Source organism: Zea mays, chromosome 4 (assembly GCF_902167145.1).
Source record: "Zea mays cultivar B73 chromosome 4, Zm-B73-REFERENCE-NAM-5.0, whole genome shotgun sequence".
Lineage (NCBI taxonomy): Eukaryota > Viridiplantae > Streptophyta > Magnoliopsida > Poales > Poaceae > Zea > Zea mays.
In genome coordinates this window covers 23,946,303-23,971,281 of record NC_050099.1, presented here as the reverse complement: position 1 = coordinate 23,971,281, position 24,979 = coordinate 23,946,303, and the positions used below count along the sequence as shown (strand labels likewise).

The following is a 24,979-nucleotide window of genomic DNA, read 5'->3' as shown; positions in this document are numbered from 1 at the left end:
GGATTCAACTTTAAGCCAGCTTGTCTGAAACTGGCGAAGGTCTCCTGCAAGTCAGCAATATGATTCTCCTGCTTCGTGCTTTTTACAATGATGTCATCAACATAAGTTAGCACATTTCTGCCTATCTGAGACTGGAGAACCTTCGCAGTCATTCTGCTGAAACTTCCTCCAGCGTTTTTGAGCCCCTCAGGCATCCGAAGATAACAATATGTGCCACTTGGAGTTATGAAGCTAGTCTTTGGCTCATCTTCCCTCTTCATCCAGATTTGATGATAGCCTGAATAACAGTCTAACAGACTCATGAGCTCTGAAGAAGCTGCTGCATCAACTAAAGAGTCTATCCTTGGCAATGGGAATTCATCCTTCGGACAAGCCTTGTTAAGGTCTGTAAAATCGATACACATTCGCCACTTGCCATTGGCCTTTTTTACCATAACAGTATTAGCTAACCATTCTGGGTACTTTACTTCTCTGATAACTCCTGCACTGAGGAGTCTTTTGACTTCGTTGCGAGCACCTTCGGCCTTATCATCTGACATTTTCCGAAGCCTTTGCTTTCTGGGTCTGAAGGATGGATCGACATTGAGCGAATGCTCAATAACATCCCTATTAACTCCGCAGAGATCATTGGCTGACCATACAAAAACATCTTTGTTGTTGAACAAAAACCTTATCAAGGTTTTCTCTTGTTCTTCGGATAACTGAGAGCCCAACAGCACCTTCTGCTCTGCTATATCCTCACATAAGAGCATGGGCTTCGGCTGATCTGCTGAAGCTGCTTTCTCCCTTCTGAATTTGTACTGTTCACAAGCTTCAGCTCCATCTATGTTATGGATTGCTTTTGAATCAGTCCAGTTTCCTTCAGCCCTTCTGGCAGCTTCCTGGCTTCCATGAATAGCGATGGGTCCTTGATCCGAAGGTATCTTCATGCAAAGATAGGCAGGGTGAAGAATTGCCTCAAAAGCATTGAGGGTGCCACGACCAATAATTGCATTGTAAGGGTATTCCATGTCAACAATGTCAAACACAACTTGCTCAGTTCTAGTGTTGTTGATGAACCCAAAGGTCACTGACATGGTAATCTTGCCCAGTGCTACAATTTGTCTTCCTCCGAAGCCACAGAGAGGATGGGTAGCATCATGAATCTTATCTTCTGGCTCTTGCATTTGTCTGAAGGCCTTAGTAAATATGATGTTAAATGTTAAGAACAAGGCAACATAAAATGTTAAATGTCAACGTCCTTCGTCCATAAAACATTATTCCCTTGAGGATAATGGGTCTTGGACGAAGGTTGATGAGAGTAAAATTACGAAGTTTAGATCTTCGTACTAAGATTTCAATAGATATTGCAAGATGACATAAAATAAAAGGTACAAAAGAGATAAATAAGTCATGCACGAATTATATTATATTTTCTTAATATATCCAATCATTGAATACAATAATACCTCTGCCTTGACAAAAGGTTGAATTCCAGAATATGCGATTGCAGTTACCAGAATTCGTGAACAGTAAGGGAATACTGTTCACTATTTATAGGCACAGGGCGCAGCCTATGAGGGATTACAAGTATGCCCCTTATGAAAGTTTACAACATTGACTCAGACCTTTATGGACTAAAAGGTCATTCTATCTTTAAGTCGGTTTGTAATACCGAAGCTTCATGAAGAGGGACCTTCGGCCATCTTGTACAAACAGCTTCAGCCGAAGGCCGCTTCTTCCTAGAAGACCTTCGGCGACGAAGCACAGGCCCAACAGGTAGTTTCTTTCTGGATCAGATATTTGACAGACACGGGATCTTTCAACAAGATAGACCCTTATAGCAGCTCCTGATATCTTCCCATTTGCATCAAACTGAATCTCAACAAAAATTTCTAAAACGACTGTAAAAAACAAAGATAAGTTGAAACACCAAATCAGGAAGTTACATAAGCAGTTTTGTAACCACCCAAAAATGTGGAGTAACCACTTGGTTCATTACCTTGAATTGTTCCTGATAGTTTTTGCATTGCCAAATGCCTCAAGAACTGGTTTGTTTAGGGCTTCCCCTACTGTTTTCGCTAAAAAAACATAGGCAAATTAGAAATATATGTAAATGATTCACTGCTTATTCTTAATACTAACATGTTTGATGATTTGATAACATAAACTTTCCTAGTTCTTAGGTAGGCCATAGTAGTATAGTACTTGTGCTAGCAGCAAAAAGAAAGAGCACCAATGTAAGTGTGCCAGTGCAAAACCCACCTGTGAGAATCGGGGAGAACCAGAGGGAAGAGGGCACGCATTGAAGGGGAGACACCACGCAGGTAGAAACATCAGAGACATGATTCTTCTCTCTCAGTGACAGCTCATGTTTGACCAGCAATCCTCTATAGAAGGCATGGAGCTCAGATACCCAATCATTTTTTTAAATTTTAAAACATACAAGGTGCAAAAAATGAAAAGAAAATATAATGTGCACTACTTACATACAAAACACTCTGGAGACTCAACACATGTTTTTATTTGATCTTTGGCATAATTAAACCTTCATAATCTCACCCTACAACAAGAGAAAATATTTCAAACCATCAACTATGTGTTAGCACCCTACCAGCATATAGCTAATGAGTTGTGCTATTAATTGTAACCAAAAGCGCATCTGCATATACCACCATCTAATCTAATATACAAGTAAGAAAAAAACTGACCAAGCTATCATCCAAGAAAAAAGAAACAATAGAATGCCATTAAAGAATGTCTAGCACATGATGTGAAGATATACCTTTTTTTGTCATCCCTGTACCCGCTCACCGACATGAAGGTATACCTTTCTTTTTTTTGTCATCCCTGTACCCGCTCACCGGCATGAAGATATACCTTTCTTTTTTTATCATCCATGTACCCGCTCACCGACGTGTAGTAGCTCTTCACCTCCGCGATGGTGTTGTCGTATTTCCCCTGTACCAGTCGGCAAACTCAAACAGATAGAGAGATACACCAAAAATGATTTAGATGAAAATATGAAGGTGATTCAATCAAAACTGGTCTCATAACTGTGATGGGGAAAAGACACATATTGGTAGCAAGTGTCATGTAGCAGGTATAAAAGAATCGAATTGAAGATGTAGCATCATAGTATAGTATATAACATCATTATATGTCTGAGTTCACTATGGCTACAAGAACATGAGGTATTGTTTACGTTGAGTGTAACAAAGAAAACTTAAATGAACAAGCCTAGCGTTGGCTTTGTTGCAATACCATCAAATTATTTAAATGTAAGCAAAGCCTTCTTAAACATGTATGTAAGCAAAGCGCCAGGCAATACCATCAAATATAGAACAAGTATGGATTATAGAAAATGATAAGGCTCAAGAACAAGTGAACCACTAATAGTTCTTACCAAGGTTAGCGACGCCTCCCAAATCCCAACTATGTGCATAGTTTAGTACACACTTTAAAATAGATTTGCAACATAGGTACAATACTTATAGAGAAAAAAAATAGACTTGAACTACAGAAATTATTGAATTATTAATAGAATTGATACTTAACAAAAAATATCAGAAATCAAACTATCCTAGCAGCACACTTGGCTAGAATGTTTTTTAATGATTTACGTTCTATATGCCTACTTCCAGAATTTAAATCTTTTGAAATGAGAAAATATTAGAATAACAAGAAACTGAAGCACAAGAAATGAAACACAATAGTGGTCGATCGAATGGCAAAAGGCGGATTTTTGAAACTTTACATGAACAGCAAGCATGGTTTGCAAAATAAGCATGTTCGTACCTGTAGTAGCTCTCCACTGAAAGCGCTGTGACGACGTGCTCCTGCAGCAACTCCAAATTAACACAACTGAAACTGCAAGATGGAAAATGTAGAGAAACAATTATAGGACAATTAGCTGCTCTCAAACCCGATCCTCTATCTAAGCACAACATTAGCCCTTTTTTCCGGTTGCTGAAATTTCCACAAATGGATCTACGTATATTGGCATGCTGGGGTCCTAATAAGTCTCTGAAGCACCAGTGACCAGTCTCACTACCCTATTTATATTCGTGGCTCCCTCTTCCACTTTCCTTTTTCATGGATAAGCCACTAAACCATCGACCGCCAGATGTCTCTACACGTGTGATTGTTGCAGCACCAACTGGCATAGATAAAAAACATCTCAATAGGGGTGACATTTGGAACATCAACTGACATAGATAGATGATCGGGTTTGAGAGCAATGGAACACGATAATTACACCACTTAGGAGAGCAAAGAAATTTGTGCCACACATGCATGCATAAATCTTGAGGGAAATCCTTGACGCAAATAAAGGATGCCATCAGTGGTCGCACAGGAAAGAATCGAGTTCCAGGTGTCCTCCTCCTGATGCACATACATGAGGATACCGTTTTATTGTGAAGACAAACTCTGGACCTGTTGGGGGCCTTCGGCTTCCGAAGGTCCTCAAAAACATGATTTAACAGTGTTTCTAGAGTATAATGTGTGAACAGGTATCTTCGGACTCGTATCAGAGAGGGAGAAGCTCAAAAGATACGAAGGTAGACACAGCGCCGAAGCTGTGAAGCAGGAAAGCTTCGGCATGTTCGCAGAAAAGGGAACCGACTTGAAGATGAAAAGGCCATTTAGACCTCGATAGATTACTATAGAATTACCACCAAATGTAAAGGGCATGTATGTAATTTTGTATGGGTTGTACCCCGTGCCTATAAATAGGTGAACAGTACCCCCGTACTGTTCACGCTGATTTGGTGTTCACTTTAGCGTCACGCTTGTACTTTCATTTCCTTCAAATTGGAGGTACATCTGTAATTCAATGTTATTTCTATTTATATATAATGATGATATATGATGATCTACGTAATTCTTTATGTTTCTTGTAATTCATTCTTCGTCAATATGTAATGCATTTATAAAGGTTCGCCCTTTGTGACCTTCGTCCGAAAACCATTATATCCCAAGGGAAATAATGCTTCGTAGGACGAAGGACTTAACCGATTAACATTTTCTATGTTGTCTTGTTCTTGAAGCATTTGAGAACAAGTCCCCAACATTGGCGCCCACCTCCGGTGAACTCACTTCCACTCTTTGAAGTTTTTTATCTTCGGCGATCATAAACCTTCGTTATGGCGCCGAAGAAAGCTTCAGCACCTGGGACTGCAGCTCTACAACCGCTGGACCACAATCAGGAGACAGTCTCTCTTCGGGAGGCCCGAAGCCAGAAAAGGAAGGCTGTTAGCCCGTCACCACCAGAGGACGAGTTAGATCAAGAAATCAGAGATATGGAGATGCTTCATCAACAAGTGCAGAGGAAGAAAGAAAAGATGGCCAGGCTAGCTGAACTACAGAGGCAGATAGACGAAGCCTCTGAAGAAGTTCGTCACCTTGCTCAGGATGAGCAACACCGAAGGCCTCAGCACCAAGACCTTCATCAGGAGGGTTTTCCCAACGGAGATGACTGGTATGACAATTTCCATCATGGGAATTTTGTTTTTGATGATGCTTCTCCTCTGTCCGCTGAGCTGCAGGCTACACCTTGGCCTCCGTCCTACAAGCCTCCTCAGCTTCCCGTATTCGATGGCCACTCAGACCCGAAGCAGTTTTTGATGAGCTACGAGGCAACAGTATCTTCCTATGGTGGCAATGCTGCGGTCATGGCCAAATCTTTTGTTATGGCTGTCAGAAGTGTTGCTCAAACCTGGTATTCCTCCCTTCGACCAGGAACGATCACTTCATGGCAGAAGCTGAAGGACCTCTTGTTAACTAGCTTCCAAGGGTTTCAGACGAAGCCGGTTGCTGCTCAGGCTCTGTTCCAGTGCACCCAGGATCACGAAGAATACCTTCAGGCGTATGTCCGAAGGTTCTTGCGTTTGAGAGCACAGGCACCAACGGTGCCCAATGAAATTGTCATTGAGGCCATGATCAAGGGGCTTCGGCCAGGACCGTCAGCTCAGTACTTCGCCAGGAAGCCCCCTCAAACTTTGGAGAAGCTTCTCCAGAAGATGGATGAGTACATTCGGGCCGATAACGATTTTCGCCAAAGAAGGGAGGAGGCCTTCAGGTTTTCTGAAATGACCAGGGGCTTCGGTGGGAGGTTTTACCCGAGGCATGTTAGATCAATTCATAACTCTACACAAAGTGATGATAAGGGGAGCCAACAGCAAAGGCCACAATATTCCTCACAGGCTTCGGGGCAACAGCAAGCTCCCTTCCGACCACCAGCTCCAAGAGGCAGAGGTGCCAGGGGCTTCGGAGGAAGATTTGGCGATCAACAGAGAAGAATCTTTTGCTTATTCTGTGGTGAGAACAAGGGCCATACTACCAGGATGTGTCATGTTACCATCCAGAAGCAAAAGGAAATAGCCGAAGCCGCAGCACAACAAGCTCAGCCGAAGCAGGTCATGCATACAGCTTCGTATCACTCGCCCTACATCCCAGAGTATGTAGGCAACCACCCTGCAGTTTCTGTTGCTTCGGCGAGTCAATCTCAAGCTTCTTGGCAACAACCTCCGCCTCCACCTCCGTTACAGCAAGGACAGCAGCCAGAAGGGAGCCAGTATGCTCCACACCAAAGGGACTTCCGAGAGCAGTCCGAAGCTCGTACAGTCAACAGCACCGTGCCAGAGTCAAAGCACATCTATTGACAAATATCCTACCCTAATAGCAATCTTTTCTATCCAGTTTTGTTTTCTGTAATAAAGGATATTGTTTAGGTTTCATATAAATACTTTCGTTGATTCCAACAAGGAAAATATATTTTTCTCAGGCTTAAATTGTTAAAGTTTAAAGACTTGTGATAATCAAGAGGACCTTCGGACTACCGAAAATTATTCGAAACAGAAAAAAGTCGTTCTAAGGAACGCAGAGTAAGTTGCCGAAGTCATAAAAAAGTCGTTCCAAAGGGAACGCAGTGTAAGTTTTTTGCTCCAAAGTCGTTCCTAAGGGAATGCAGAGCTTACAGCGAAAAGTCAACGCTGATTCCGCCAAAAGTAAAGGCGAAGAAGCTCCAAAGTCGTTCCTAAGGGAATGCAGAGCTTACAGCGAAAAGTCAACGCTGATTCCGCTGAAGTAAAAGGCGAAGAAGCTCCTAAGGGAGGCTTATAATGAAAAATTTTGTATGTTTTGTCACAGGAACGCGTGTATCTTCGGAATAAACAACATTTTACTCAGCATAACATCATCGCATCATTTCGCATAACATAAGCATCATACATCATATTGCATAAAGCACAAGAAGGGGATGTGACATCGATCTTCGGAAGAATGTTTTGAAAAGGGCAAACCATGCTAAGTAGCTTCACATTGTCAAGAAGCCTGGATATTATTCATCAGAACACTGGATATTGTTGTGACAAACAAAAATCATTCTTCACGAAGCATGAAAAGAAGGAAAGGTGTTTTTTCGTCAAAGACTCAAAAAGCGGTACGTGTAAAGTTTCATGCATCGTAAAGAATTAAGCAATAAAAAGGGTATATTACATTCAGGATTACAAAATGTTACAATTCAGAAGTTTACTTTACAATAGTGTTCAATTTTCTTTTAGAACAACTTCTGCAGCCTCATTCAGGAGTCGATTGACGACTTCGTCCGTGATTGCTTCGGCCATCTTTTTAATTTCATCGTCTCCTTTCGGCTGAGGGCCTGGAGACGCTTCAGCAGGATCTGAAGGACAGGACACGGCTATGCTGCTATTACAAACGGAAAACGAAGCTTAAAACCAAAAATTACAACACAATACAAACTATTAGTTAATACCTAATTGACCTTCGGGCTCTGTGCTCTTTTCAGCAGCCTTAGCCACTTCTCTAGCATCGTGAATGCCCTTTTCACTTCTTTGAATAATTTCTCCTGCCATTTCTCGGCCACCATTATCCCAGATATCAGTAAAAAACTTTCCACCAATTATGCTTGCTTCGGTCGAAGGGTCTTTTGCGTCTTCAAAGGACAAAGCAGTTTCGGATTGTGCTAAGATTTTTACGTGTTCACAGCCCTTCTTCTCTAGAATGGTGGCAATTCCTCTGGCCCCAGAGAAAGCACATATATCCCCATGGCTATTTAAAATTTCTTCGAAGGCTTCAGCTTCGTGGTCGATCCATTCAATAGGACCTTCGGGATTGCCTCTTATAAAGTTTTCTTCACTAGAGAAGGCGCCGACCCTGGCGAAGCTAGCCTTCAACTTCTTAACACATTCTATAGATTTGTTATAGCACCTCTTCTTGGATGAACGAAGCTCTTCAACAGTTGCTTCCAAGTGATCCGCCCATTGGTCGCTGAGTTCTCGCCTTGTTTCTTCAAGTATACGTTCTTCCCTGGCTTTGGCCAGTTGTTTCCGAAGATCTTCTATTTCGCGTTTCTGAGCTTCAGCCTGACTCTTGAACGCAGCTTCGTCTTCCTTTATTTTATTTACCAATGAGTGTAATATTTTATCTTTTTCGAGGCCTTCGTTCCTCAGTTCAATTACTTCGAAACGAAGGTTGCTCAGGGCTATAGTACACCCTTCGTCTTCAGCATCTTTTTGTGCCCTGAGGGCATTACTAAGTATCAGGCCCTGCAAAGAAAAGTATGTGTGTTTTAATAAAACAAGAAAAAGGTTTTTTTGGTATCAACAAAGAATACAAGGATCCCATTTGTCGCACCTTTAAGCTATTGTAGGCCAGGCTGTCGGCCAAATCATTCTTCGACAGCACCGAGAGCCCGTCTTCTAAGGTTGGGAATCCGAAGCTCTTGCTCATCTCCCGGCAAACAGAAATTTCCTTGTTGTCAGGGAGACAATACAAAAAGTCTTCTTCTCCACTACCATTGAATATTAATGCCCCCTTTGGATACTTCAGCTTTTGGGCGTAGTGCTGGGCCTCTTGCTCCTCTTTTTCTGAAAGTTTTTTCCCCGAAGCATGACGAACAATATAATCACGAACTCTGATGGATGCTTCGGGGGCAATGACTCCGATCTCTTCAACAAAAGTTGGCTTTGTTATTTTTTCCTCAGTTTCCAAGGATTCTATCTTCGTGGGCTCTGAGGACCCAGCTTCGGCTTCAGTCCCTTGCACTGGAGTTTTGTTATCAGAAATTTCAGTTGTCGTTTCAGGAATGGCAGCAGCCTTCTTCGGAGGTGTGCTTGAAGTTTTAATTGTTTCTAGTACATCTAGCACATTGGCCATTCTTTTTCTTTTTGGAGTCACTGCTGGCACTTTTTGATTTTTTATTGTCTCAACATTTGCTGCAGGACTCACAATTTCTGGTACTTTTTCTTCAGTTGGTTTTTTCACTTCTCCAATTTTTTCTGTGGATGGCGCTTCGGCCATTTCTTTGGTTTCTGGCAGCGAAACCTTCGGTTCTTCTAGTTCTATCTTTTTCGCCGTTTCGGTCATCCCTGCAGTTGCAGGCGGCGTGACTGGTCTGGTTGGCTTTTTAGCCTCGGTAGCCGAAGAAGATTTTTCGGTAAACTCCGGCACCGAAGCTGGTTCGATATAGCGCGGCCGGTGAGTGAGGACTTTTATTTTCTTTCTTTCAGGCTCTGGCTCGCTAGGAGCAGTTGCAGCTTCTTCTTTTGCAGAGGTTGTGTTCTTTCTTTTCTGCCTTCGGACGGGGTAGCAATAGTCAGGGTAAACAAACCCAATTGCATCAAATACCCGATTCAGCCTTTTCTTTTTTCGGCCTCCGAAGGCTGCTGACATCGCAGTATCTTCGGCCTTCGAATAAGCACCAAGCAATTCGTCACTTAAATTTTCAATACTCTTTAGCCAGTCATCATCTGGCTCAGTAAATTTATCTCCAAACTTGAAGGTGTACTTCAGTCTCACAAGCCCACCTTCGTCGGCCTCTTTTATGGTTTCTTGAGGCATTTCCCATTTCTCCGCAAGAGGCCACACCCGGAAGGCAATATGCTCTTGTACTAAATCTCTTGTTCCAATAAAAGAGCAGATGACGCCGAAGGCCCTCTGGCATTCTTCGGCAGCTTCATTCATTTCCACCTTCGGCCTCCGAAGGCCGAAGCTTTGCCAAATAGGACGCATAATTATACCTTTGATATCTTCTCGTGCTGATAGGTCATTCTTCACATAAAACCATTCTGTCATCCAATCCCCGGGCCATCTCTTCCGAAAGGTTGGTACGGGACAGCTTGCCCCGGACCGAGAGACGAAACTGTAGCAGCCAAAGTTATTATGGTACTGTTCTTTGCCCCAAGGCTTTGTTTCATATAATAATTCGTGTATATTACAGAAGCTTCTTGCATCAGGCTTCAGACCTTGGCTTCTCGCGGCCCACACGAAGATATTTAGCCTTATAATTGCCTCGGGAGTAAGTTGATGAAGATAGACTTCGAAGATTTTCAACACCTCCACGACGAAGCTACTCAAGGGAAATCGTAGCCCAGCTTTCAGAAAGCTTCGGTATACTACGACTTCATTTTCTTCAGGGTGTGGACAAGTCTTCTCTCCTTCATCGGCCCTCACAATGGACAAATCTCGAAAATACCTTCCTCTCATGTTGACAAGATGATTCTCTTTGATAGTTGATTTACCATAAACTGAATGGCTTGGTCGCCAGGGACGATCTTCGGAGTCTTCGCTACCGCTGTCCACATCATAACTGTCACTGTCACCAGTATCCTCAGACAAGCCTTCCAGAATTTCCTTGGTAATTTTTTCCGTGTTTGTCTTCGACATCGCTATAAGAAACCCCAAGTTTTTCTCCTCATCAAGAGTCAGCTTCGTCTCACCAGCAGTTTTCTTTTTCTCTTCATCAAGAGACAGCTTCGTCTCAGCAACAGCTTTCTTGTCTCCAGACATCTTCGGAAATACTAAAAAACTGTTTTCAAAGCCGAAGCTTTAAAACTAAAGACTCAGGGAATCTTAGCGCGCAAAAGCTAAAAATCGAGCGAGCGAGAGCAAGTGACAAGAGAGCGTACCAAATGAGCTCGCGGTATGCTCTTATTTATACGCTCGGTGCGGTAAAAATGGAAAGACCCCGCCTGTCAGTGAATGTTGCTATTCTAGCAAAGGGAAGGTGTTTTTTCGGACCTTCGGCTTAAAGCCTTCGTCCATGTCGCAATCTAAATTTATTATTTTAACAAATTAATATTGCGAGGGGCTACTGTTGGGGGCCTTCGGCTTCCGAAGGTCCTCAAAAACATGATTTAACAGTGTTTCTAGAGTATAATGTGTGAACAGGTATCTTCGGACTCGTATCAGAGAGGGAGAAGCTCAAAAGATACGAAGGTAGACACAGCGCCGAAGCTGTGAAGCAGGAAAGCTTCGGCATGTTCGCAGAAAAGGGAACCGACTTGAAGATGAAAAGGCCATTTAGACCTCGATAGATTACTATAGAATTACCACCAAATGTAAAGGGCATGTATGTAATTTTGTATGGGTTGTACCCCGTGCCTATAAATAGGTGAACAGTACCCCCGTACTGTTCACGCTGTTTTGGTGTTCACTTTAGCGTCACGCTTGTACTTTCATTTCCTTCAAATTGGAGGTACATCTGTAATTCAATGTTATTTCTATTTATATATAATGATGATATATGATGATCTACGTAATTCTTTATGTTTCTTGTAATTCATTCTTCGTCAATATGTAATGCATTTATAAAGGTTCGCCCTTTGTGACCTTCATCCGAAAACCATTATATCCCAAGGGAAATAATGCTTCGTAGGACGAAGGACTTAACCGATTAACATTTTCTATGTTGTCTTGTTCTTGAAGCATTTGAGAACAAGTCCCCAACAGGACCCAAATCTACATAAAAGGAAGACAAATGTTTTAGGTTATCTAAAATTTCACAGCTCACAGTGACAAATGCATCAAATGTGTTGTTGTGCAATTTCACCATGTGGTATGGAGGCACGGATATACTGCAAATCGAAGGAAGATACGGAGAAGACGATTACCTTGGTGGAGTCTGTCTCAATTACAGACAAGGCTCATCACTCTCCCAGTCTCCCCCACTCATCTCTCCTGCCCCGCCACAACCCAGCGATGTAGCAAAGAGTCAGCTCCATTGGTGTGAGGCATCCTGTTTCCGTGAGAACCCTCTTTGCATTTGTGATGGAACATGGAACACTGTTTTCTTGATACAAGAACATCTCACATCACGTGGTAGCTCTTCCAGCGGATCGAAAACGTACTAAATAAGGAGAGGTTACCTTGATGCTGGAAGGAGAGAGGTGGATGGTCTGACCGACGCCGCTAAGAGCACACTGCACACATCTGGAGCCAAGTATGATTCGTGAGCACGAGCCCACTTTCCTCATGCCATCCTCTCAGGAGAACGTGGGACCCAGCCCGAGAAGGCTCGCGCGCAGGGCGAGCGGAACCACCTCTCACCGGGGGGGGCACATTGGGATGGGTGGGGGCCTTACCACGTGCGGCGGACGGAGGTCGCCGAGGCCTGCTAATGGGCACGACGACGGGGTGACAAGGATCGGCGGCGAGGGTTAGGGTTTGAGAGCACTCCAGTGCAGAAGGACGGACGAGCGGCGGGGAGAGCTAGGTCTGAACCAAATAGGGTGGGCCATGAGACGGCGGACGGTGGAGGATCTCCTCTGCAAAGACGCACGGTGGGATGGACAGGACCTTACCTCGTGCAGCGGACGGATGTTGCCGACGCTTGCTCCTTTCTCCCTGCAGCGGACCGACGTCGCGCAGACGGGTGACGAGGAATGGCGTTGAGGCGGGGGCACCCGAGGACTGGTGGGGGCGTAGGGGTGCTAGTCAGTGCCTGATCTAGACTTCTCACTGCATCATCACGGTCTTCCTCCCCGTGCCTCGAAAGCATTGCGGCGCGCGCGCGGCGAGGGAGGAGCTTGGTGGCGCCTTGGTTCAGGCGAGACAGGGGCGGGGGCTATGTGCCTGTGGGGGAGGGGAACCCGTGGCGAGGCATCAGGAGGCGGGCATAGTGGGCGGGGGCATGGAGGTAGGAGAGCGAGACAGGGGCACGAACGCCAGTCCGGGGGATGGGGGCACGATATTGCGCGGGGGAGGGCGAGCTTGCCGCGGAGGACAGCGAGATTGCCGCGGGGGAGGGAGATTGTCGCGGGGAAGCCGAGATTGCCGCTGGGGCGAGCGCTGAGATTGCCAGGGGAGGGCGAGGCGGGCGGGATGCGGGGCGGGGTGCCCCACGGCAGAACATGCACCACTGGCTGGCTGTGAACGCATACAATAGTTACTTATGTAGTATATATATACACTAGGTATATACCCGTGCGTTGCTACGGAAACAATATAATAAAATACAATGATATATACAAACATTAATTGTTATTCTATACTTTTGTTAGTATCACTAAAAGATGAGAACAATGTACTTCCATTCGCACTAAAATCTGAAATGGACTTCTACTACAAGCTCGATGCTATTCTCACTTCATTCCTACCAATCTCAGCTTATTTTAGATTTTCAGTAAATAAATCAATAAAAATTTAGAATTGATAAAAGATTAAAATTTGTTCAGTATAATAGTTAAACTCGTCACTTATAGATGAATGCTCTACCAAGGGAACATTCATGCCACTATAACAAATTACCTAGTATTGACTATACTATTGTAGCATTATGAAGCATTCTAGTAGCAGTACATATAAGCATTTTTTCTATCAATAAAACTATGTTTTGAAGCATGCTTGCACAACAAACCAACCATTTATTTACCTATTGCGTCAGTCAGCTTTATAAAGCATTCAGTGACATGCCTTCATAGCGGTTATTAAAGCACCACTAAAAATTAAGCTCGAGACAAGAACGGGTCAATGAAAATTCCAGATAAATATGGATGCAAATAAATTAGCTACAATGTCATCACACTATTAACCACAATCAGTGAAAATTTTCATATACCAGATAAATACATATGCAAAATAACCACCAACAAAGGAGAAGAATGGACTTGGTGTCTAACCTGACCAAGCTGCACCACAAACTCATTCATCTAAAACTCTTATCGCCTATAATATTTATAAAGCCATTGAAATGACATTAGAAACCAAGTGTTCCCAATAAAGTTTATCATCTCGGACCAACAAAGTTTGTATTAGGGTCATTTCTCGACCATTGTTAATGCAAGAAAGAAGCATCGAATGAGATGTAAAAGAATTCAAAGAATGTACGTTGTACATAATGGAACACCACATGTTTTCAAAAGATAAATGAACTAATAGTCACAATATCAGATACCAGACCATATTTTGAACCAAATATACAAAAGATGTAATCTTCCCTCCTTTTATTAGCACAAGACTTTTATAACAACAGACACCATTGACATTTAGTTATAACATAAGTACTTTATTAGTGAGGTATTAAAACAATAAAATAAGCAAACAGTTACCTAAACATTAAACTGTAAGCTAGCCATACACTACAACAACTGCTGTAGCGCAGATGGCCCATGAAGAATGTAAAGAATGCTCTAGGAACCAAATCTAGCACCGTTTTTTGGATCTGGACAATAAAGTGAAGCACATGATCGAGCAACGAAGCGCAAATGACATCAAGATCATACATAAGCCTCCCAATGGTGATGATAGTAGTGACCGGAAACTCCTACTGGTGTCAGACCTAGGGAACTAAATCTTTGGACCTCCAATCTAGCCATGAGAGTGTTGGTCGCAGCTTGCTTCAGCCAAAGTTGTTCCTTGTAAACAACATACCTGCATTTCATTTATCGAGCTATCAACAAATAATATTAGCATCACTAAATTTTGGAACAACGCATGTTAGTTTTATTTTAATTAAATAATTATGCTTACTGATCCATGACATCTCATATGCGTAGGTGGCGCCTCAATGATGGAGCTAGAGAGCAGCAAGGATTGAGGAAGCCACCGGGACCAGGAGCAAAGAATGAAAGCCAAGTGAAGAGGCAGGATGGGAATGTAGGGGAGGAGTCGAAGGCGATTTGAGAGGAAGCCTCTGAGGAGGTAGCTTTAGGTCAACGACACAGACTGATCGATCACGGTTGCATGTTGTGGATTGGGATCTCACTCGTTTGCCTTGGAATGGGAGCATAGTAATCATCAGTTGCTTATGTCAAAGTACTTGGGATCAGCGGGGAAGTTAGCACCACTCACAGCTACAACAAAGTTGGAACCTGTCACATTAAATTCTATAGATTTAACAGAACAAGAAACAAGTAAGGAATAGTTTGATTTATTGAAAACATGAAGGGAAACTTTGCTTATGTCAAAGGAACTCTGAGGTGCGAGCAAAGCCTTGGGTACACCTATCGCAATTCATCTACTCCCTTTCAAAGTGAAGAAACCAATTACATATACATTGAGTGCTTCAAATATTGAAAACATGAAGGAAAAATATTGCAAAGCTATTGCTCGGTTATGATACTTCAGAAGGAGCTTAGGGCGTTTGTGCAGCTCTGGCCTTGTCTAATGGCATAATCAATGTGATGGAACCTCCCAAGTAATTAGGCCCACCTACAGTTGTCCTTGTCCAACAGACCTCAGACAACCCGCCCGGTCTTAGCTTAATCATTTCAAACCCAAAGTTTGGTACCTGGCAGAGGTACATCTTTTCCGATGTTGAACCCATCAAGGCCCTGATGGATCCACCATCAAATTTTATTTTCGAAAACATCCCACCCACTTTTTGCCACATCATCTTTTGTAAAAACAAAACATTTTGTTTTTCTAAAGCAAGGCTAAGCATCAAAAATCTTTTGTAAAACGGGTGATCAAGGAAGGTAATCAAATTCAAGGAAGGTAATGCAGGAATTGTTTTATCAATCAACTCCTATCACCTAATGCATCAAGCAAGTGAGAAAGATTTTAAAAACATCAAGGAAGGTGGCAAATGCACCGGGGCTTGCCTTCGTTGATAGGTGAGTCAGGCTCGGATCCGCAGATATCAAAGTAGAAACAATTTCCTGCCTGAGATTCCGAAGGTGGTGTCTTCTCTTCGGTCACTTCGACTTCTTCGTTTTCTAAATATAACCATATAGGTATATATAAGAATGAATGCCATGTAATGCTCATGAGAGTGCAAAGATAATAAGGATTTATTATCTAAAGTCTTGAATACAACTTTCCTTCACGGAACTCCGAGAACTTAGGGTTTCCGGAGTCAGTAAAGGAGTTCAAAGGGCAGGGGGTGGGGGTTTTAGGTTCTAAGTATCAAACAAGGTCCAAATCAAACCAAACTCTACCCAAGGCTTCTAAATAATGTGTAGAGCTCATAGAAAAAGTTTGGGCATTTTTGGACTTATTATCTGTTTTCTAAAAATCTAGAATCAATGCTTTAGGCTATTTTAAATAACCCAAAATTCCCTATTTAATCTAAAAATCATGAAATTATTTTTTTAAATATTATGAAAAATAAGGAATCTAGGAAAATTAGTTTGACATTTTTAGGATTTTTCTACCATTTTATAAAATTGTTGGAGTTCTGCTCAAAAAAGAAAAGAGAAAAGAATGAATAGTCTTGGGCTGATTTCAGCCCAGGCGGCCCAACTAACACAGGAAAGCGCGCGCGCCCGCGCCCGCACTGGCTGTTTTGCGAAAAGGGCCTCGGTGTTTTGGCTAACTCAAGGTGGGTTTGGTTACTGTTTTCTTGAGTCACTGACGGTTTGCAGAAAACCCCTCCACGTTCTAATCCTTCACAAGGTGAGGTCCCCGACGGCGTCGAGCGCAGCCGAGCTCCGGCGAGCACGTAAACCGGCCGGAGGAGGCCAAGACTGGTGCTCAGCTTCGGCCAAAAGCAAATTCATGACCTAGAGAATGTTTCCCCTAAGTTAATTTCAAGAACGGCACACAGAAACGCCCTGACGATGGTGACCGTTGGTAAGGCGGACGACCACAAGCGTTCCCGGCGATCTAAGGCAACCCAGTTCAATTGAGTGGGTCGATGGGCATCACGGGTACATGAGAGCACTCAAACGAGGGAGCAGTCGGTATGAACTAACCTGGTTCACGCTGGCCGCGGCGAGCTCGGTTCTACGGTGGCGGAACTTGATTTGGGGAAAGACTAAAATTCGTGAGCTCTGGCGAACGATTGCTAGCGATTTTCGGTGGCTGGGTGGGCGATGACCTTGCGGGGCTGGTGGGGGCTTCAATTTATAGGGCTCAACGGCGGTGGCCGGGAATTTCAATGGGGACGCGCGGCGGTCGGAGGAGGAAAAGGTTACTGGCGCAGTGGCTGGGTGGCTAGCGCCGTGGCAAATACTCCGGCGAGCCACGGAGAGTCGCAAAGGTTCACGGCGACACGGTAGAAACACTCGGGTACGTGGCACAAGGCCGGAAGACGGCGGTTCACCGGCGAGCTTATCTGCTCAAGCCGCAAAGCAGGGGGGAAGTACGGCGGTGAGTCACCGGAGTTATCCCCAGGGCATGGCTTTTACCTGGCGACCTTATCGGGTCTTCGGCGACGTGAATCACAACGGCGGTGGCGCGAATCACGGCGGAGATCAGTCGTCGGCGGTGAGTCCGTCGCGCTGTCGTTCTGGTCCATTTGGGACACTGTACCATCGAATACTTCTTCAGTGTGCCTGACAGTCACAGTTTAGGACCAAATTCCTCTCAATTTCCTATGGCAACATACCCGAGTCTCTGCAGCAAAGTTGTAGTCCTATAGATCCTCTTTATCTTTGCTATAGCAATCCTATTCGAATTCCTACTGGATTTAGCTCAAATCTGATCACAAGTTCGACCACTACCACTGGTGACCATATTTCAGTCAGCAAACCGACTGACAGCCCAACTTGGCGCCTATTTTTTCTCTTAACTTTGCATAACAACCATATTTACTCTCTTAAGCAAAGTTATTCCCCTATGATAGATGTACAATATTGATGTGGTGACCTAGGGCAAATTCTTACTGGTTTGGAAGTTACACAGCTCCAAAGTTGAGCCCTCAACACTGAATTTCAGACTTAGTATAGAACTCAGTTGAGGTCCATTTTGCAATTAAGTCCAAAATCCAATATTTGGCTTACAAGTCCACACATTTGTGAACCAAATGACTTTATATGCTTTAACATTGTAGTTTTTACACTTTAGTCCAAATGTGCACTGTTTTTGCACATAGGCCCCTAGGGTTTAGATTTAGGGTTTTTCAGGGTTTCAATTAGGGTTTTTGGTATCTCAAGGGTATGAATGTAATGTAGATCCATCTTTGGTAACATTCTATGATTGTTTTACTTAAACCTTAGGGTTTTCTCAATTTGGGTCATGTTTTCCCCTTTTGGTCCCTATTTAGGGTTAAGTCCCCTATTCCAGGGTTCTATTTGCAAAACACCCAAAACAATACAACTTGTTTGAAATTGTTACCTAGTGAATGCACTCTAGGTGTGTCAAACATGTGCAATGCCAATGTTTATGATGTTATGGTCAAATTTTAGTAGCAGTAACACCAGGGGTGTTACATCCTTCCCCCCCATAAAAGAATCTCGTCCCGAGATTAAAAGTCCTAGGATAAGTAATGGTAAAGGAAACGCATCACGTATTTATTTCCTTATTCTTGGTACAAGGCAGGGGTGGTTTGAGACTCACTCCTTTATTATAACAATGTTGTACACTTTACAAATTACAAGAGGCTAAAAAGCCTGGGAAATTCTTATCTAAAAAGTCTTGAGTTTCCCATGTAGCCTCATCTTCGGAATGTTGGTTCCACAGTATCTTGTAAAACTTGAGAGTTTTTCTTCGGGTAATCACGTCCTTCTGATCCAAGACTCGAATGGGATGGTCGGAATATGTCAAGTCTGGTTCAAGGACAACATATGTCACTTCAATGGTTCGATCGGGAACCCAAAGACACTTCTTCAATTGTGACACGTGGAACACATTATGCACAGCAGACAAGGTTTCGGGTAACTGAAGTCAGTATGCCACTGGCCCATATCTTTCAAGAATAAGAAAAGGACCAATATATCGTGGTGCAAGCTTTCCTTTAACCCCGAAACGTGATACGCCCTTCATTGGCGAAACCTTTAGGTAGACATAGTCTCCCTCAAGGAAATATAAGGGCATTCGTCGTTTGTCTGCATAACTCTTCTGGCGAACTTGAGCTTTCTTCAAATTATGAATTACTCTTTGAACTCTTTCTTCGGTCTCTTTCACCATATCAGGCCTGAAGAAGTACCTTTCACCGGGTTCAGACCAATTTAGTGGAGTACGACATCGTCGTCCATATAAAGCTTCAAAGGGTGCCATCTTGATGCTTTCTTGATAGCTATTATTATATGAGAACTCCGCTAACGGCAAACATTCATCCCATTTTTGTGGGAATTCCAGAACACACGCCCGTAGCATATCTTCAAGTATTTGGTTCACCCTCTCAGTCTGCCCACTGGTTTGAGGATGGTAGGCCGAACTATGGAGCAACTTAGTACCCAAGGATTTGTGAAGTGCTTCCCAAAACTTGGCTACAAATTGAGGTCCACGATCCAACACTATGGTTTTTGGAACACCATGCACACTAAGAATACGAGCAATGTACAATTGGGCATAGACAGTAACCGGGTGATCTGTCTTGACTAGCAGAAAATGAGCAGTTTTCGTAAGCCGATCAATTATAACCCAGATAGAATCATACCCTTTTGTAGTCCTGGGTAATCCCACAATGAAGTCCATACTAATATCTTCCCATTTCCATGTTGGGATCGGTAAAGATTGTAATGGACCGGGAGTCTTCATGTGTATGGCCTTGACACGTCTGCAAGTGTCACACCTAGCCACATAGCGTGCAATTTCGATCTTCATTTTCGTCCACCAGTAGTGCTGCTTTAGATCATGATACATCTTAGTGCTTCCCAGATGAATAGAATAGCGACTAAGATGTGCTTCATCTAAAATTTGCTGGCAGATCTCTTCATTCTTTGGCACCACTATGCGGTTGTTGAACCATACCACACCTTGATCGTCTTCTTTGAAACATTTGGCTGTTCCAGCCCTTATCTTCTCACGTATGTGTTTCATACCCTCATCATCTTTCTGTGCGTCAATTATCCTTTGTAAGATGACTGACTCCAGCTTCAAATGATTTGAAGTCCCATGTTGAATCATTCCCAGGTTTAATTTCTCCATCTCCTGGCATAATGTAATGTTAGAAGTCCTCACTGTTAGACAATGGCAGGAAGCCTTGCGATTGAGTGCATCTGCCACTACATTTGCTTTGCCTGGGTGATAATGGATTTCTAATTCATAATCCTTGATCAGCTCGAGCCATCGCCTTTGTATCATATTCAATTCTGACTGGGTGAAGATATACTTCAAGCTTTTATGGTCTGTATAAATATGACAGACATTACCCAGCAGATAATGACGCTAGATATTTAGGGCATGAACCACCGCAGCTAGCTCCAGATCATGAGTAGGATAATGTTCCTCATGTCGGTGCAACTGCCTTGAAGCATACGCAATTACTCGGCCTTCTTGCATTAACACACAGCCGAGACCACTGCCTGATGTGTCACAATACACATCAAAGGGCTTATTGATATCCGGTTGAGCCAATACCGGAGCAGTGGTTAATAATACCTTCAATTGCTCAAAAGCTTCTTTACACTTTGAAGACCAATTGAATTTAATATCATTCTTCAATAAACTTGTGATTGGCTTCACAAGCTTAGAAAAATCTGGTATAAATCGGCGGTAATAACCAGCCAGTCCAAGGAAACTTCGGACTTGATGAACAGTGGTCGGGGGTTTCCACTCCAAAATGTCCTTGACTTTGCTGGGATCCACCGCAATCCCCCTGGCAGACAGTACATGTCCCAGAAACTGAATTTCCTCCAGCCAAAACGCGCATTTATTGAACTTGGCATATAACTGATGTTCTCTCAAGCGCGTTAACACGATCCGTAAGTGTTGGGCATGCTCCTCTTCATTCTTGGAATATATTAAAATATCGTCTATGAAGACCACCACAAACTTGTCCAACTCGGGCATGAATACCGAGTTCATCAAATAAGTGAAATGGGCAGGAGCATTTGTCAATCCAAAAGACATTACCAGGTATTCAAATAATCCATATCGCGTTGTAAATGCGGTCTTTGGTATATCCTCGGGCCGAATGCGGATCTGATGATAGCCCGATCTGAGATCAATCTTGGAGAATACCCTCGCTCCAGTCAGTTGATCAAATAGAATGTCAATCCGTGGAAGAGGGTACTTGTTTTTTATAGTGACCTCATTCAGGGGTCGATAATCCACACACATCCGTAAAGTTTGATCCTTCTTCTTGATGAATATGGTTGGACAACCCCATGGCGACGAGCTTCGCCGGATAAATCCTTTCTCAAGTAGATCTTGTAATTGAATCTTCAGTTCTGCAAACTCATTTGGAGGCATTCGGTACGATCTTCTAGATACGGGAGCCGTACCGGGCTTCAACTTAATTACAAACTCTACCTCCCTTTCAGGTGGCAATCCAGGCAAATCCTCTGGAAAGACATCGAGAAACTCGCATACTACCGGAATATCCTTGATCTCCGGTATAATGGCTTCATAAACTCTGCCAGTAGCTTTGGTTGGAATGGGGATAGGCAAAAGAATTTCTTCTTGGTTATGACTCAACTAATAATTCTCTGATCAGTGTTGAGGGTTGCTTTGTGTCGGGCCAACCAATTCATGCCCAAAATGACATCTATGTCTTGGCCTTTTAGAACAATCATATTAGTAGGAAAGTCCCGTCCGGCCAATGTTACGGGCACTTGATAGGCCACTTCTCTAGTAAATATTTGTCCCCCAGGTGAGTGAATTTTAAACCTTTCTTTTGATTCACGGCATGAAATGCAATGTTGCTCCACAAATTTCTTGCTGGTGAATGTATGCGAAGCACCAGAATCAAAGAGAATAACTGTGGGATGATTGGCCACAAGGAACGTACCCATCATTACCGGCTCACCGTCCAGTGTAGTGGCCAATTGCGTATAATATATGCGTCCCGTCTTATTTGTATTTTTGCCCATAGTATTTCCCTTGGCTTGAGATGAATTCCCAGATCCTTGTTGATTGTTTGACTGGTTCTGCTTCGGATAAGGGCAATCCTTGATAAAATGCCCAGACTTTCCACAATTGAAACATCCCGTTGATGAACTGGGAAGGGCAGGGAATCGAGTGCCTGGGGCACCCAGCTGACTTGATGCAGTGGGGGCATTATTGGGACGAATAAATACTGGTTGCTTAAAAGGGAAGGAGGGTGGACGAGAGAAAGAGTGATTCTGGTTGGAAGGCCGGATAACAAACCGTTGCCTTTTCACCGGGCCCTGACTAGGCCTGTCACCTCCAAAACCCTTGGATTTTCCGGCGCCTGCATACATTGCTTCAACTGCCAATGCTGTACTGACAGCTCTTCCATAAGTAAGATCTATGCAGGTTGCCATCTTTCTTTGCAGTCGATCATTTAAACCTCTCATAAAACAATTCTTCTTTTTCAAATCTGTGTTAACTTGATCGATTGCGTACTGGGATAAATGATTGAATTTATTGAGATACTTATTAACAGTATCCCCTCCTTGCTTCAGCTACATAAATTCCTCCTGCTTCAGGTGGAGGACTCCCTCAGGCACATAATGTTCTCTGAAGGCTAACTTGAATTCATCCCAGGTTATTTGATGACCAACTGGTTGTACGGCAACGAAACTTGCCCACCAGGTGCTGGCAGGGCCACGCAATTGCTGTGCCGCAAATAGGGGCTTCTGAGTCTCGGAACAACGAATAAGCCCAAATTTCTGCTCGATGACGCGGACCCATTCGTCCGCTTCTAAGGGGTCTTCCGCCTTAACGAACAACGGTGGGCGTGTCTCGGAGAAGTCCAAGTAAGAGGTTTCACGGGGGCCCTGTTGATAACCCCGCCCGCCTTGTTGTTGGAACTGTTGACCCGCCATCTCTCGCAGAAAATGGGTATTATCCGCGGTTGCGTTTACCAAGGCGGCGATAGCCTCGGCAAGTGTGGGAGGGACTGGAGGTGGATTCAGCGTTGCCTCCCTCCCACGGGAGGTACTAGCTCCGTCTTGTGCGCGAGTCCTGGAAGGCATCTGTGGCAACAACATTTGGAAACAATATGACATGCCAAAGAAAACCATCCATTTTACATTACCAAAAAGAGTAATGTTACAGACTCGGATTTTTACAACAGGATACATTACCTATTATACAATAGCACTACCTATTATACAATAGTACAACCTATTATACAATACACTACTTCTATTTCTACTACTACACCACTATTCCTGCTTCCGGTTGCTCCTGGCAGCCTCGTCGTCGGGTGTGGGAGACCATTCATCGACCAGCCTCATAGAGGGAGGGGGCCTGAAAAGGTCCAACTCACCACCAAGCGCTTCTCCCGCAACATGCGAGGGTCCGGCTTCCGACTCGACAGGATCCGCAGGTTCACTGGGGTGCAGTTGTGAATATAATACATGAACTTCTTCATGTAAGGTATTGCAATATGTCTGCAGGTTATCAACAGCCAAGTTGAGCTCTGCTACTCGAGCTTGAGCTGTTTCCTCCTTGGCCCAGGCAAGCGAACGAGATTGGACAACCCAGTCGAGTGCTAGATCTCGGTCCGCGAGCTGATCTCGCAGGTGGCGAACGTCTCTTTTCAATTCATTTATTCAGTCGCCATCTGTGACCCATATATCCGTCCTGCGGCGGAATTCCGCTTGGAGCCGACTTACTTCTGCTTCGAGATCCCCTATCGGATCGTTGCTTCCACTACTACTATTATCATGTCTTGGGGCCAGCTGGTGACATGGTACACCAATCGGTCCAGTATGTTTGCGTGCAGTTCTCCTCGTGTGCGGCGGCATTTTTCTAAGGGGGGAAATTTGATTAGTATAGTTCTTAGCATGATGCATGTATAATTACAGAATCAACCTTAGTTGATTCACACCTTCTATATGTTGCACTCTTACTACCTGGTCTTTAAGATAAAGTCTTCAGAATACTTAGATAAGAAGGGAAGAGATTTTCTAGATACGTCTTTAGAAAATCCTTTTGAAGATGCCTCATAATATCTGCAGAGAAGGGCTTCGCTCCGATACCAGCTGTGACGGAACCTCCTAAGTAATTAAGCCCACCTACAGTTGTCCTTGTCCAACGGACCTCAGACAACCCTGTAGGTGCCCCTGAATCACTTGATAAGTTCGGTATCTGCTTTTCTTACCTTTCCCAAGAGCGTTTCACCCGTCACGCAGACATTACAAGCATCGGAGTTACGAGAATGTGGAAGCAATTACATAAACTTACCTTTATTTTAAAGTAAGATAAAGTTGAATATGTACAGACCAGATTATATCCTAGGAGTGCAGAGTAATATTATTACACATACCAAGGGAGGCAAAAACTCCTCCCGATAAGTTCTTACATAAAAGTTCTAAATGGAGGATCCTTTCCTCCCGCACTTCATTCCTTGCGTTCTTCCTTTGGTACCACCTTAGAACAGAAGCAACAAAAGTTTGTTGCTTCCTCACCTAAAAACAACGGGGAATAAAACCCTGAGTATGGAATTACTCAGCAAGTCTTAGCTGACTAAAGAAAAGACTCTCAAGGGTATGCTGGTTAAGGGAGTCAAGGTAAGGCTTCTCAATAATCAAAGACTCTGTTTTGCAGAAATGCTTACTAAAGTGGATCCTTAAAAATCCAGTTTTATTTGTCAAGTTAAGTAAAATTACCTGCAACTATAGTTCTTTCTACCCTAGTTCAATCATTTGACCTGCACTAGCCAATTTCTTAACAAACCTTTCATCTTTACTGGATTGCTACGTGTAAGTCAGTGACCAAGTCTTCATAACCGCGAAGGTACGGCGATCCGAATCAATTATACTCAGCTGAGGATCTCCAATCACACGACATATGTAGCACTTAACCCTTGCATATGTCAACCCGCCACCGGGGTTCTTAAGACCAGATCAGGTTCACGCGAACCGAGAGCACAGATACACCATCGTCCAGCCTCTTGCTACGGAGGGTACACGCTACTCTCGCCACCGCTCCATGCCCATTCTGTGTTATCTTATTCTGG

The 24,979-nt window shown here is 43.6% G+C and overlaps 1 long non-coding RNA gene across 1 annotated transcript; it reads right to left on the bottom strand.

Annotated features, from left to right (window-relative positions):
- Positions 1 to 4,360: 4,360 nt before the first annotated feature.
- LOC103652946 (uncharacterized) lies at positions 4,361 to 11,985 on the bottom strand. The gene is made up of 3 exons (XR_565156.3): positions 11,895 to 11,985; positions 11,737 to 11,742; positions 4,361 to 4,416 (listed from the first exon to the last, which is right to left on the bottom strand). It is a non-coding gene; the product is annotated as an uncharacterized lncRNA (long non-coding RNA).
- Between the last annotated feature and the right edge of the window lie 12,994 nt (positions 11,986 to 24,979).